The 12443-nt window shown below is 40.2% G+C and overlaps 1 protein-coding gene across 1 annotated transcript in view; it reads right to left on the bottom strand.

The window, feature by feature from the left end:
• Nucleotides 1–9640, bottom strand: part of LOC111977614 (SH3 and multiple ankyrin repeat domains protein 1-like) — a 53213-nt gene extending 43573 nt beyond the window's left edge. The window contains 1 exon segment of the mRNA XM_070448303.1: nucleotides 9439–9640. The gene's annotated coding sequence lies outside the window, so the exon portion shown is untranslated.
• Between the last annotated feature and the right edge of the window lie 2803 nt (nucleotides 9641–12443).

Raw genomic sequence — 12443 nt, 5'->3', positions numbered from 1 at the left:
TTATAACATTGAAATGTACTGATCTAAATAGTAGTTTTGTTCATTTTAAACATCTTAAAAAAAAATAAAAGTGTTCCCACCTTCTGATATCACTACCGAATCACACACATTAAAAGACTGTAGAATGTCTGCCTTAAGCACCCCTCCCCGGCATGGCCAAATGGAGTAGTCTGTCTGCAAACATTTTGGAGAAAATGAGTGTGCAAGTCAGTAAATTATGTATTTTTTAAAAGTGTCACAACCGAACATCTAATATGCGGTTTTGGGAACTAAAATATGTTTGCTTGGATGTACACTACCATTCAAAAGTTTGGGGTCACTTAGAAATGTCCTTGTTTTTGAAAGAAAAGCACATTTTTTGTCCATTAAAATAACWTYAAATTGATCAGAAATACAGTGTAGACATTGTTAATGTTGTAAATCATGGCTTCTGGTTGGGATATGTATGTGCGGTCTTTGTGGGGACGACGTTGTCAATACACTTACAGTGCCTTCAGAAAGTATTCATACCCCTTGACTTATTCCACATTTTGTTGTGTTACATCCTGAATTAGAAATGGATAATAAAATAATATAACAATGTTTACCCATCTACAATACTCCATAATGAGCCCATAATGACAAAGTGAAAACATCTTTGGAAATGTATTGAACATTTTAAACAGAAATATCTCATTTCCGTAAGTATTCACACCCCAATACATGTCAGAATCATCTTTGACATTTACAGCTGTGAGAGTTTCTGTGTAAATCTCTTAGAACCTTTCATACCAGGATTGTACAATATTTGATGTTATTCTTTTTAAATTCTTCAAGCTCTGTAAAGTTGGTTGTTGATCGTTGCTAGACAGCCATTTTCAAGTCTTGCCATAGATTTTCAAGCCGATTTTAAGTCAAAACTGTAACTAGGCCATTCAGAAATATTCAACATCGTCTTGGTAAGAATCTCCAGTATATATTTGGCTTAGTGTTTTAGGTTATTGTCCAGCTGAAAAGTGAATTTGTCTCCTCGTGTCTGTTGGAAAGTAGACTGTTTTCCTCTAGGATGTTACATGCGCTTAGCTCTATTCCGTTTTTTTTTTTACTCCCTTAGTCCTTTATGACAAGCTACCCATAACATGATGCAGCCACCACCATGCTTGAAACAAAAATAGAACTGTTTGTCCATAATGACCATTGTTATGTTTGGAGGAAAAAGGGGAATGCTTGCAAGCCGAAGAACACCATCCCAACCGTGAAGCACATGGGTGGCAGCATCATGTTGTGGGGGTGCTTTGCTGCAGGAGGGACTGGTGCACTTCACAAAATAGATTGCATCATGAGGGAGGAAAATTATGTGGATATATTGAAGCAACATCAAGACATTAGTCAGGAAGTTAAAGCTCGTCGCAAATGGGTCTTCCAAATGGACAATGACCCCAAGCATACTTCCAAAGTTATRGCAATTGTCCGTAGAGCTCCGAGACAGGATTGTGTCGAGGCACAGGGTAGCAAAACATTTCTGCAGCATTGAAAGTCTCCAAGAACACAGTTGCCACCATCATTCTTAAATGGAAGAAGTTTGGAACCACCTATATTCGTCCTAGAGCTGGCCGCCCGGCCAAACTGAGCAATCGGGGGAGAAGGGCAATGGTCACTCTGACAGAGCTCCAGAGTTCCTCTGTGTAGATGGGAGAACCTTCCAGAAAGACAACMTTTTCTGCAGCACTCCACCAATCAGGCCTTTATGGTAGAGTGGCCAGACAGAAGCCACTCCTCAGTAAAAGGCACATGACAGCCCGCTTGGAGTTTGCCAGAAGGCAGCTAAAGGACTCTCAGACCAAGAGAAACAAGATTCTCTGGTCTGATGAAACCAAGATTGAAGTCTTTGGCCTGAAAACCAAGCTTCACGTCTGGAGGAAACCAGGCACCGCACATCACCTGGCCAATACCATCCCTACGCTGAAGGATGGTGGTGGCAGCATCATGCTGTGGGGATGTTTTTCAGTGGCAGTGACTGGGAGACTAGTTAAGATCAAGGGAAAGATGAATAGAGCAAAGTACAGAGAGATCCTTGATGAAAACCTGCTCCATAGCGCTCAGGACCTCAGACTTGGGCAAAGGCTCACCTTCCAACAGGACAACGATCCTAAGCACACAGCCAAAACAACACAGGAGTGGCTTCGGGACAACTGTCTGAATGTCCTTGCCAGAGCCCGGACTTGAACCCAATCAAACATCTCTGTAGAGACTAAAAATAGCTGTGCAGCAATGCTCCCCATCCAACCTGACAGAGCTTGAGAGGATCTGCAGAGAAGAATGGGAGAAACTCCCCAAATACAGGTGTGCCAAGCTTGTAGCGTTATACCCAAAAAGACTCAAGTCTGTAATCGCTGCCAAAGGTCCTTCAACAAAGTACTGAGTATAGGGTCTGAATACTTATGTACATGTGATATTTCAGTTTTTTATTTTTAATACATTTGCAAAAATTCGAAAAATTTGTTTTTGCTTTGTCATTATGGGGTATTGTGTGTAGATTAATGAGGAAACAAATCTATTTAATACATTTTATAATAAGGCTGTAACGTAACAAAATGTGGAAAAAGTGAAGGGGTTTGAAAACTTTCCCGAATGCACTGTACGTCTGTTCACCTGACATAATGTATGTCGTAAGACGTGTGCTGGGAAAATAGGTTATACATTTGAAAAAAAAGTGCTTACCCCCAATTTGCACAACTTCTGTAGAATGACCCTTAAACAGTAGCGTAATATGTACACGAGGCAGCACACTTTCTCCCCAGCTCCCTCCTCTCATGGCTGGCACGGTTTGACAGAGAGAGCGACTGAACATTAAAGGGATCTCTGCTGCAGGTATCTTACTGTTTCACAACCACAGCAGAAAGACAGAAACACATAGGGCCAGTGGGAATATATATCAGGTTGAGAGAAAGAAAAGAGAAGAACCTGTCTCTGGGTCATTTCAATGGCCCAATATTCCACTGTAATCTGAGTGAGACTCACTTAATATGTATGCCTGTTAGTACAAATGGTTCTGGTTGCAATTGTGAGGAACAGAAGCATACAAGATCCTAATAAACGTTGTCAGATATGGCTGACAACTGGGGACTATGATGTCGGGTCTTGTTAAGGTTTGTTCTGTAACTCATTACTGTAGTGCAATTCGTTTTGGAGACTGTACTTATTGACTATTAGGCACTTATTTGAGGGATGGAGTATAGGCCACTGATGATTGCTCTTCATCTGGCTCTGTGTTGGACTAGTTCTTAGAGCCTGTTATTGCAGTGGAATCATTAGCTAGGAATTGTGGTGTTTCAGCAGAAGGGGAATGAAATTACTATAGTATAATTCTGTCATTAAACCTACATTATGGTTTTGTTATTGGAATATAAGAGCAACTGACAATGTACAATTAGATTTTTGAACATATTTTTTTTTTAAACAGTGCTCTATTATGATGGCTATGTAGCAGTTTACCAGCTCCAGCTTTGCTGGTTTGTCCTCTAGCCTACATATTTACTCTAGGGACTGTCCTATGTAATATGAAAGGATTGCAGAGTCAGGTAGAAAAGCTATTTTGTTGTGTTGCACCATCTTATTGAGCGTCTCTCTGGCAGGCCGTTATGCCAGTCACAGTAAACAACAATTGAACGCTCATTAAAAGGATATATCTGAGGATAGCTGTCTCAAGGCCTTTAATTGATGGCACTTAAGCAACAGAGCATATAGGACGTTTTGACTTGAGTAATCCTACGTTTTTCACTCTAATGTGTTTCTTTAGATATGTACGCAACTACTGTGTGTGTTGTGTGCGTGTGTGTGTGTGGTGTGTGTGTGTGGCCCATCTGCTGCAGGCCAGTTATGATTTCCCCATGGGAGTGAATTAAGCTATATTGTATTGTACATTCTGCATCAATATTCTACCTCCCTCTCACACACTCTCCTTCTCCTTGTCCCTTGCTATTCTCTCTCCTTGCCTCCAAACCTCTCACACACATTCTCTCATGACAGTATGCCCGCCCCCTCCCCCCCGGTGTACATCTACCACTGAACCTGCCGTCTCCAGCCTCTCTAGTACTGTTTCAGTACATATACGGTAAGGGCCCTCATAAGGGCTCTCTGCTTCACTGTTCTCTGAGCCTGAGGTGGCGTCCCTGTTCTATTTAACACACTCCAGTCCTACATTGGCTCTCTATCTGGTTTTGCTGTCCTATGTCCTGATTCTGAGTAACAAGCTTTCCTCTTGCCTTCTGAGTTAACCCTTCGCATGCCAATGGGAAGGAGAAGAAGTGGGTCATGGGCAGGCAGAGGAGAGAGGAGGGATTGTGTGGATATCTGTGGTGTGTGTGTGTGTGTAAAGGGAGAGGAGAAAAATGATTTAATGATTAGGATGATTAGGATGAAAGGAAGGGTGAGCTTATATACTGTTGTATGAATAACTCATGCAAAGAAATGTTTTTAAAAATGCTTTCATTACACAGGGAGAATACAAAGCCAAATGCACTTGTATATTATAACTTACTNTGTGTGTATTTGTCCCATCTGCTGCAGTCCAGTTGTGATTTCCCCATGGGAATGAGTTAAGCTATATCGTATTGTAAATTCTGCATCTTACTGTGCAGTAGCTCGGAATTCACCCTCTTTATTCCTTGTAGGAGTCTCGCTGCCACAAAAACATGGTCAACCTGTATCCCTCTTGTCTTCCCCACTCTCCATAATAAACCCTTGAGAGATACTGCAGCAAACACCAGAGTTAAATCTCCTACACAGTGACCTGTCCATTGCTCTCCTTTATTCAGAAATGATAGTAGGGRTACAAAGGGAAATTTCCCAGTTCTGTCAAGTGGAAAAGCACCCAATGAGACTAAGAGCATTGTGGTCTACATTCACGCTATCTTTCATTGTTGTGCTTTCCATGAAACCCCATTTTCTTTCGTTTAATTTTATCTCATTACGGTTTGATAGTAATTTCACCGTCTTTGTGGAATTAAACTGCAGTTCTGTGTATTTTTTTTTTGTAAATGAATTCCCAGTTTCCCATAGAAAATAAAAGTGTCTGTAGCAAGACTGGTATAATAAGTCCAGAGAGAGGCAGGCATAGCCAATTACTTTCTGTATCTATAAGATCAAAGTCTCCTTGAGTTGCAGCTCATGTGCATGTCTTACACCATTTTACGCATAGCACATTCCCATCATATAACAACCTCTGCCACACACAACTTGGCTAGCTAATATGACTGGTTTTTATGCCAGGCCATGACCCCAGAGATACAACTAAAATGGTGTGTGGCTGTCTTCAAGTAAACTGTTATTTAGTGCTCTCGGCAAAGCCTGAACCCATGAATAGAGAGATCAGGTAATGATATCTATTTTGTTGACAAGCATCAGAAGAGGAAGTGTGTGAAATTGGGTGTTGATGAGTTCTGCGATGATTCTCCTCACCTTTCCATTTCCTCATTCTACCCCTCTGAACTCCCACAGCAAGATGCAACACATTTTATAACTGTAATAGTTTATGCACCGATTGGATCAATATTGCCTTTCCAAAATTGTAGTACATAGGATGTAGGGTTGCAAAGGGAGGGTATATTACTGGAAACTTTCTAGGTTTACCAGTAAACTACCAGAATCTGGGTAACTTTAAATTCTTGGGGGGAATTTTATCAGATGACATTTAATGGCATTCTTGGGTACCTCCGATTATCACAGGTGTCTAATTATCTCTAATCTCTGGCATTGTCACATGTGGCATTATCACATGTAAAATATATAAAATAATCAATTTAAATAATTTTTAAATAATATATAGAATGACGAAGCTGTAAAACATTATCCTAAATATAAACCATCAACTTAGCGAATACCATTGGTGTTTAATATGAAATGAAATATCCTTTTTCATTAGACTATGTCCATATGTCTTTGTTGTAAATGTTTTGGCGCCAAACTTGTTGCAGTTGTGAAAAAAAGTCAATATTTGGAAGAGTTGCAGAGTTCATTGAAAATAATGCCATTGTTGATTAGATGCTTTTTTCATTAATTAGGCTATTTTCGCTTGAACCATATGGTTTATCCACTAGAAATTCATGGACAGTATTGTCACAGATGTAAAAAAATATATACTATAAATACATTTGTAAAAAGTTACTCAAGCATAAATTACCTAAATTACCATAGGTTACCAAAATTACAGAAGATTGCGGTAAATTACCGGTAGCTTTGCAACCTTACTCGTTCTTCGGCTCTAGTTTGTACATACTCAACCATTTCCCAACCCTGGTCCAAGTGGGGCACTATTGTACGTATTAAGGAATTATTCACACTAAGAAAACTCAATTTACATGGATAAGATGTAGACACTGTAAACTTTTACTATTTAATATTTCAGTTGTAAAACTGTTTTACCTAACAACTGTACACAAGCGTTTGGATACGTACTGTACAATAATTATATGGAAATCAGGCATACATGGTATACAAAGCACAAGTAAGTCCTGACAAATCTGTTGAGTGATATTAAGTGATGGAGTTATATTAATCTACTCTTAAACTGCTACTTCAGGATTTTGTCAATGAAGCCCTTTATTTACTTCCTCGGAGTCCGATGAAATCATGGATACCATTTTTATGTCTCTGCGTGCTGTTTGAAGGAAGTTTATAACAAGCGTTAGCACAATTGCTAACTAGCGTTAGCGCAATATCTGGAAGGCTATAGTAGCTGCTAGCATGCTAGTAGATACATAGACTTCCAGTCATAGCACTAATGCTAGTTAGCATTGGCTTGCAAAACTTTCTCTAACTTCCTTCATACTGAATGCAGATACATGCAAATTATATTCATGAGTTCATCTGACTCTGGGGAAGTAGATAAAGGGCCAAAATCCCGAAGTATCCCTTTAAGTGATATCCCCGATTACATGAGTGTTGGCTTTGAAGAACCCCCTGTGATCATGTAATCTCTGTACTGTCCCACTTTGTATTCTTACCCATTGATTTATTCTACATTTTGTTGTGTTACAGCCTGAATTCAAAATGGATAATAAAATAATATAACAATATTTACCCATCTACAATACTCCATAATGACCCCATAATGAAAAAGTGAAAACATATTTGGAAATATATTGAACATTTTAAACAAAAATATCTAATTTCCATAAGTATTCACAGCCCAATACATGTTAGAATCTCTGGCATTTACAGCTATGAGAGTTTCTGTGTAAATCTCTTAGAACCTTGCACACCAGGATTGTACAATGTTTGACGTTTGTATTCATACCCATTGACTTATTCTACATTTTGTTGTGTTACAGCCTGAATTCAAAATTGATTAAATATATGTTTTCACTCACCCATGACAAAGTGAAACATGTTTTTAGAAATATTTGCAAATTTATTGAAAATAAAATACAAAAATATCTAATTTACATAAGTATTCACACCCCCTGAGTCAATACATGTTAGAATAACCTTTGGCAGTGATTATAGCTGTGAGTATTTCTGGGTAAGTCTCTAAGAGCTTTGCACACCTGGATAGTACAATATTTACATAATTATTTAAAAAATTATTCAAGCCGTGTCAAGTTGGTTGTTGATCATAGCTAGATTGCCATAGATTTTCAAGCTGATGTTGCCCTTTCCTGCAGTCAATGACCAAAAGAGCCCTCTGTGGCCTCATGGTTGGAATGTTATTAATATTTCTTTATAATTTCATCATTAATAAAAAAACAATTTTTTAACTGGTGTTTCCATGTCAAAATGTTTTGTTATATTTCAGTCTTCTGTATATAAAGTGTCACATTGGGATGCAAACTCAAAATGTAATACAATTTAACTTTATATCTATTTTAAAGTTGACTTGTTTATGACTACCAAGAACCACTCTGTGTGACCCTGATTTAGCCCACTGCAGTAAAATGTTAAGTCAAAACTGTAACTAGGCCACTCAGAAACATTCAATGTAATCTTGGTAAGAAAATCCAGTGTATATTTGGCTTTGTGTTTTAGATTATTGTCCTGCTGAAAGGTTMATTTGTCTCCCAGTGTCTTTAGGAAAGCAGACTGAACCAGGTTTTCCTCTAGGATTCTGCCTCTGCTTAGCTCTATTCAGTTTATTTTTATCCAAAAAAACTGACAAGCATACCCATAACATGATGCAGCCACCACCATGCTTGAAAATATGAAGAGTTGTACTCAGTGATGTGTTGTATCTGCCCCAAACAGGACACACTTTCGCAGTTTTACTTTATTGTCTTATTGCAAACAGGATGTATGTTTTAGAATATTTGTATTCTGTACAGACTTCCTTCTTTTCACTTTGTCAATCAGGTTAGTATTGTGGAGTAACTACAATGTTGTTGATCACTCCTCCGTTTTCTCCTGTTACAGCCATTCAACTCTGTAACTGTTTTTAAGTCACCATTGGCCTCATGCTGAAAACCCTAAGCGGTTTCCTTCTTCTCCGGCAACTCAGTTAGGAAGGACTCCTGTATCTTTGTAGTGACTGGGTGGATTGATACACCATTCAAAGTGTGATTAATAACTTCACCATGCTCAAAGAGATATTCATTGTCTGCTTTTAAAATGTTGACCCAGTTACCAATAGGTATCCTTCTTTGTGAGGCATTGGAAAACCTCCTTGGTCTTGGTGGTTGAATACGTGTTTCAAATTCACTGCTTGACTGAGGGCCTTTACAGATAATTGTATGTGTGGGGTACAGACATGAGGTAGTCATTCAAATATCATGTTAACCACTATTAGTCCATTCAACTTATTATGTGACTTGTTAAGAAAATGTTTACTCCTGAACTTATTTAGGCTTGCCATAACAAAGGGGTTGAATACTTATTGACTCAAGACATTTCAGCTTTTTATTTTGTATTAAGTTGTAAAAAGTCCTCTTTGACATTATGGGGTATTGTGTGTAGGCCAGTGACACAGAATGTCAGTCAAGGGGTGTGAATACTTTCTGTATAATGCATAAAACTTTCTACATTATATTAGACCTCTTCACCACCATCACTCTGTAGTACACGCCCCCCCCCCCCAGCTTTTCCAACACATACTCCAGCTCTGCGCTCACTTCCCTCTCTAAAGAGCACAGCGCCTTTCCAGCTCACAACCCTCTCTGTTCAAATCATGCATCGCTGAGACTATGCCTCAAACCTCTTGCGTATATCCAAGCTTGCTTCTAAGCGTCTTACCTTTCTCTTTTTGCACAGTGGATCTCTGTCATCAAACCATCGCCCCTATCCTATTACTCGCTGTGCCTTCGCCTTCCTGACACTTCTCCTGTCACCTATCTCGGTCTGTCCCCAATCACCAAAACCTGCTCTACATTGCTGTGGCTCTTATGATTTACCTACTAATGTTACTCTATTAATTATTCTTTAAGACAATACATCAGCATACAACTAAAAAGAAACCTGAAGCATAAATACCTTTTACTGGACTGTGTTCTGTTTCTTTGTATCCGCAGTGACCTCCTTTATACACCCACAAAGAAAGCAAGGAGGACCAGTGGAGATGAGTAAAGATCCAGAAGGACAAATAAGGAAAGATAAAAAAATAGCAAATGTTTTTCCCTCCATTCAAAATGACATTTCCAGCTCTTCCCACTCTATAAATGAGTATCAATGGGACCCAGAGTAACTGCACTGAGCAGCAGCCTCTACTTCGAGGGGGATCTGACAACCTCTCTCTCACACACATACACACACCCTTTCACCTGCCCTACCCCCTCTATAGCGCTGTCTCCATCTCTCCCTCGCACACACACTCACACACTCTCCCTCTCCAATGTGGCTCATTCAAACAGCCCTGCTCGCTCTCTCTCTCTCTCTCTCTCTCTCTCTCTCGCTCTCTCTACAGCTGGTAGGTGGATCTCACTCATTCACTTTCCTCCCTCTCGCCTTTACCTCAATTTTCCACTCACTCACTCACTCTAGCTGCTCTTGTTACTCTCTATTCTGACTTTCTATCCCTCTCTCTCCCTCTCATCCTACCCCTCTCGCTCTCTCTCTCTCACAAACACACACTTTCATATTCCCTCTTGTCCCCCAATATTCTACCTCCCTCTGACACACTCTCCTTCTCCTTGTCCCTTGCTATTCGCTCTCCCTGCCTCCAACCTTCTCTCACATACATTCTCTTTTCTCTCATTTTATGCCCCCCCCTCCCCTCCCCTCCGGTGTACATCTACCACTGAACCTGCCGTCTCCAGCCTCTGTAGTACTGTTTCAGTACATATACGGTAAGGGCCCTCATAAGGGCTCTCTGCTTCACTGTTCTCTGAGCCTGAGATGGCGTCCCTGTTCTATTTAACACACTACACTCCAGTCCTACATTGGCTCTCTATCTGGTTTTGCTGTCCTATGTCCTGATTCTGAGTAACAAGCTTTCCTCTTGCCCTTCTTATTAAGCCCTCGCAATGCCCAATGGTGAAGGAGAGAAGTGGGTCAGGGCAGGCAGAGGAGAGAGGAGGATTGTGGGTTATCTGTGGTGTGTGTGTGTGTAAAGGGAGAAGAGAAAATGATTTATGATTAGGATGAAAGAAAGGGTATATACTGTTGTATATATAGCTCAGCAAAGAAATGTAAAAATAGCTTTCATTACACAGGGAGAACATAGTAAGTTCTAATAATAAAGTAATTTTGGCTATCTATCAATTCATTACAAACAAAGACCAGACCTAGTGAGATACGCATGGCGGAGGCTCATCAGCAAGCACGTCTTGACTACTTTCGTATGTCTGCTCACTTGCACCAAAGTTTTAGAAAGTGTTGAGAGGGGACAGAATAATTGGCAAATACATTACCCTTATACATTTCCACATGGGCAAGGATAATGGAAATTTAATCAAAGCCTGTTGATGATAACTTGTTTTTTAACTAGACAGAATCATTTATAACTGACTTTTTCCAACATAACTTACAGTTGAAGTCGGAAGTTACATACACCTTAGCCAAATACATTTAAACTCAGTTGTTCACAATTCCTGACATTTAATCCTAGTAAACATTACCTGTCCTAGGTCAGTCAGGATCACACTTTATTTTAAGAATGTGACATGTCAGAATAATAGTAGAGGAATTATTTATTTCAGCTTTTATTTCTTTCATCACATTCCAGTGTGTCAGAAGTACATACACTCAATTAGTATTGGTAGCATTGCCTTGAAATTGTTTAACTTGGGTCAAACGTTTCGGGTAGCCTTCCACAAGCTTCCCACAATAAGTGGGTGAATTTTGGCACATTCCTCTGACAGAGCTGATGTAACTGAGTCAGGTTTGTAGGCCCCTTGCTGCCACACGCTCCCAGTTCTGCCCACAAATTTTCTATGGAATTGAGGTCAGGCTTTGTGATGGCCACTCCAATACCTTGACTTTGTTGTACTTATGCCATTTTGCCACAACTGTTGGAAGTATGCTTGGGGTCATTGTCCATTTGAAGACCCATTGCGACCAAGCTTTAACTCCTGACTATGTCTTTGATGTTGCTTTCAATATATCAATAATTTTTCCTGCCTCATGCATGCTCATCTATTGTGAAGTGCACAGTCCCTCCTGCAGCAAAAGCACCGCCCACAATAATATGCTGCATCACCGTGCTTCGACGGTTGGATATGTGTGTCTTTCGGACTTGCAAGCCTCCCCCTTTTTCTCCAAATATAAACAACGGTCATTAATGCCCAAACAGTTCTATTTTTATTTAATCAGACCAGAGACATTCAATCTCAAAAGTACGAATCTTTGGTTCCCATGTGCAGTTGAAAAACTGTAGTCTGGCTTTTATTATGGCGGTGTTTGGAGTAGTGCTTCTTCCTTGCTGAGTGGCCTTTCAGGTTAGTTCGATATAACACTGCTCAAAAAAATAAAGGAACACTTAACAAACAATGTAACTCCAAGTCAATCACACTTTCTGTGAAATCAACTGTCCACTTAGGAAGCAACACTGATGGACATAAATTCACATGCTGTTGTGCAAATGGAATAGACAAAAGGTGGAAATTATAGGCATTAGCAAGACACCCCCAAAAAAGGAGTGATTCTGCAGGTGGTGACCACAGACAACTTCTCAGTTCCTATGCTTCCTGGCTGATGTTTTTCACTTTTGATATCTGGCGGTGCTCTCACTCTAGTGGTAGCATGAGACGGAGTCTACAACCCACACAAGTGGCTCAGGTAGTGCAGTTTCATCCGAGATGGCACATCAATGCGAGCTGTGGCAAAAAGGTTTGCTGTGTCTGTCAGCGTAGTGTCCAGAGCATGGAGGCGCTACCAGGAGACAGGCAGTACATCAGGAGACGTGGAGGAGGCCGTAGGAGGGCAACAACCCACAGCAAGGACGCTACTCCGCCTTTTGGCAAGGAGGTGCACTGCCAGAGCCCTGCAAAAATGACCTCCAGCAGGCCACAATGTGCATTGTGTCTGCTCAAACGGTCAGA

The sequence above is a fragment of the Salvelinus sp. IW2-2015 genome, linkage group LG18 (assembly GCF_002910315.2).
Source record: "Salvelinus sp. IW2-2015 linkage group LG18, ASM291031v2, whole genome shotgun sequence".
Taxonomy (NCBI): Eukaryota; Metazoa; Chordata; class Actinopteri; order Salmoniformes; family Salmonidae; genus Salvelinus; species Salvelinus sp. IW2-2015.
This window is presented reverse-complemented; position numbering and strand designations above follow the sequence as displayed.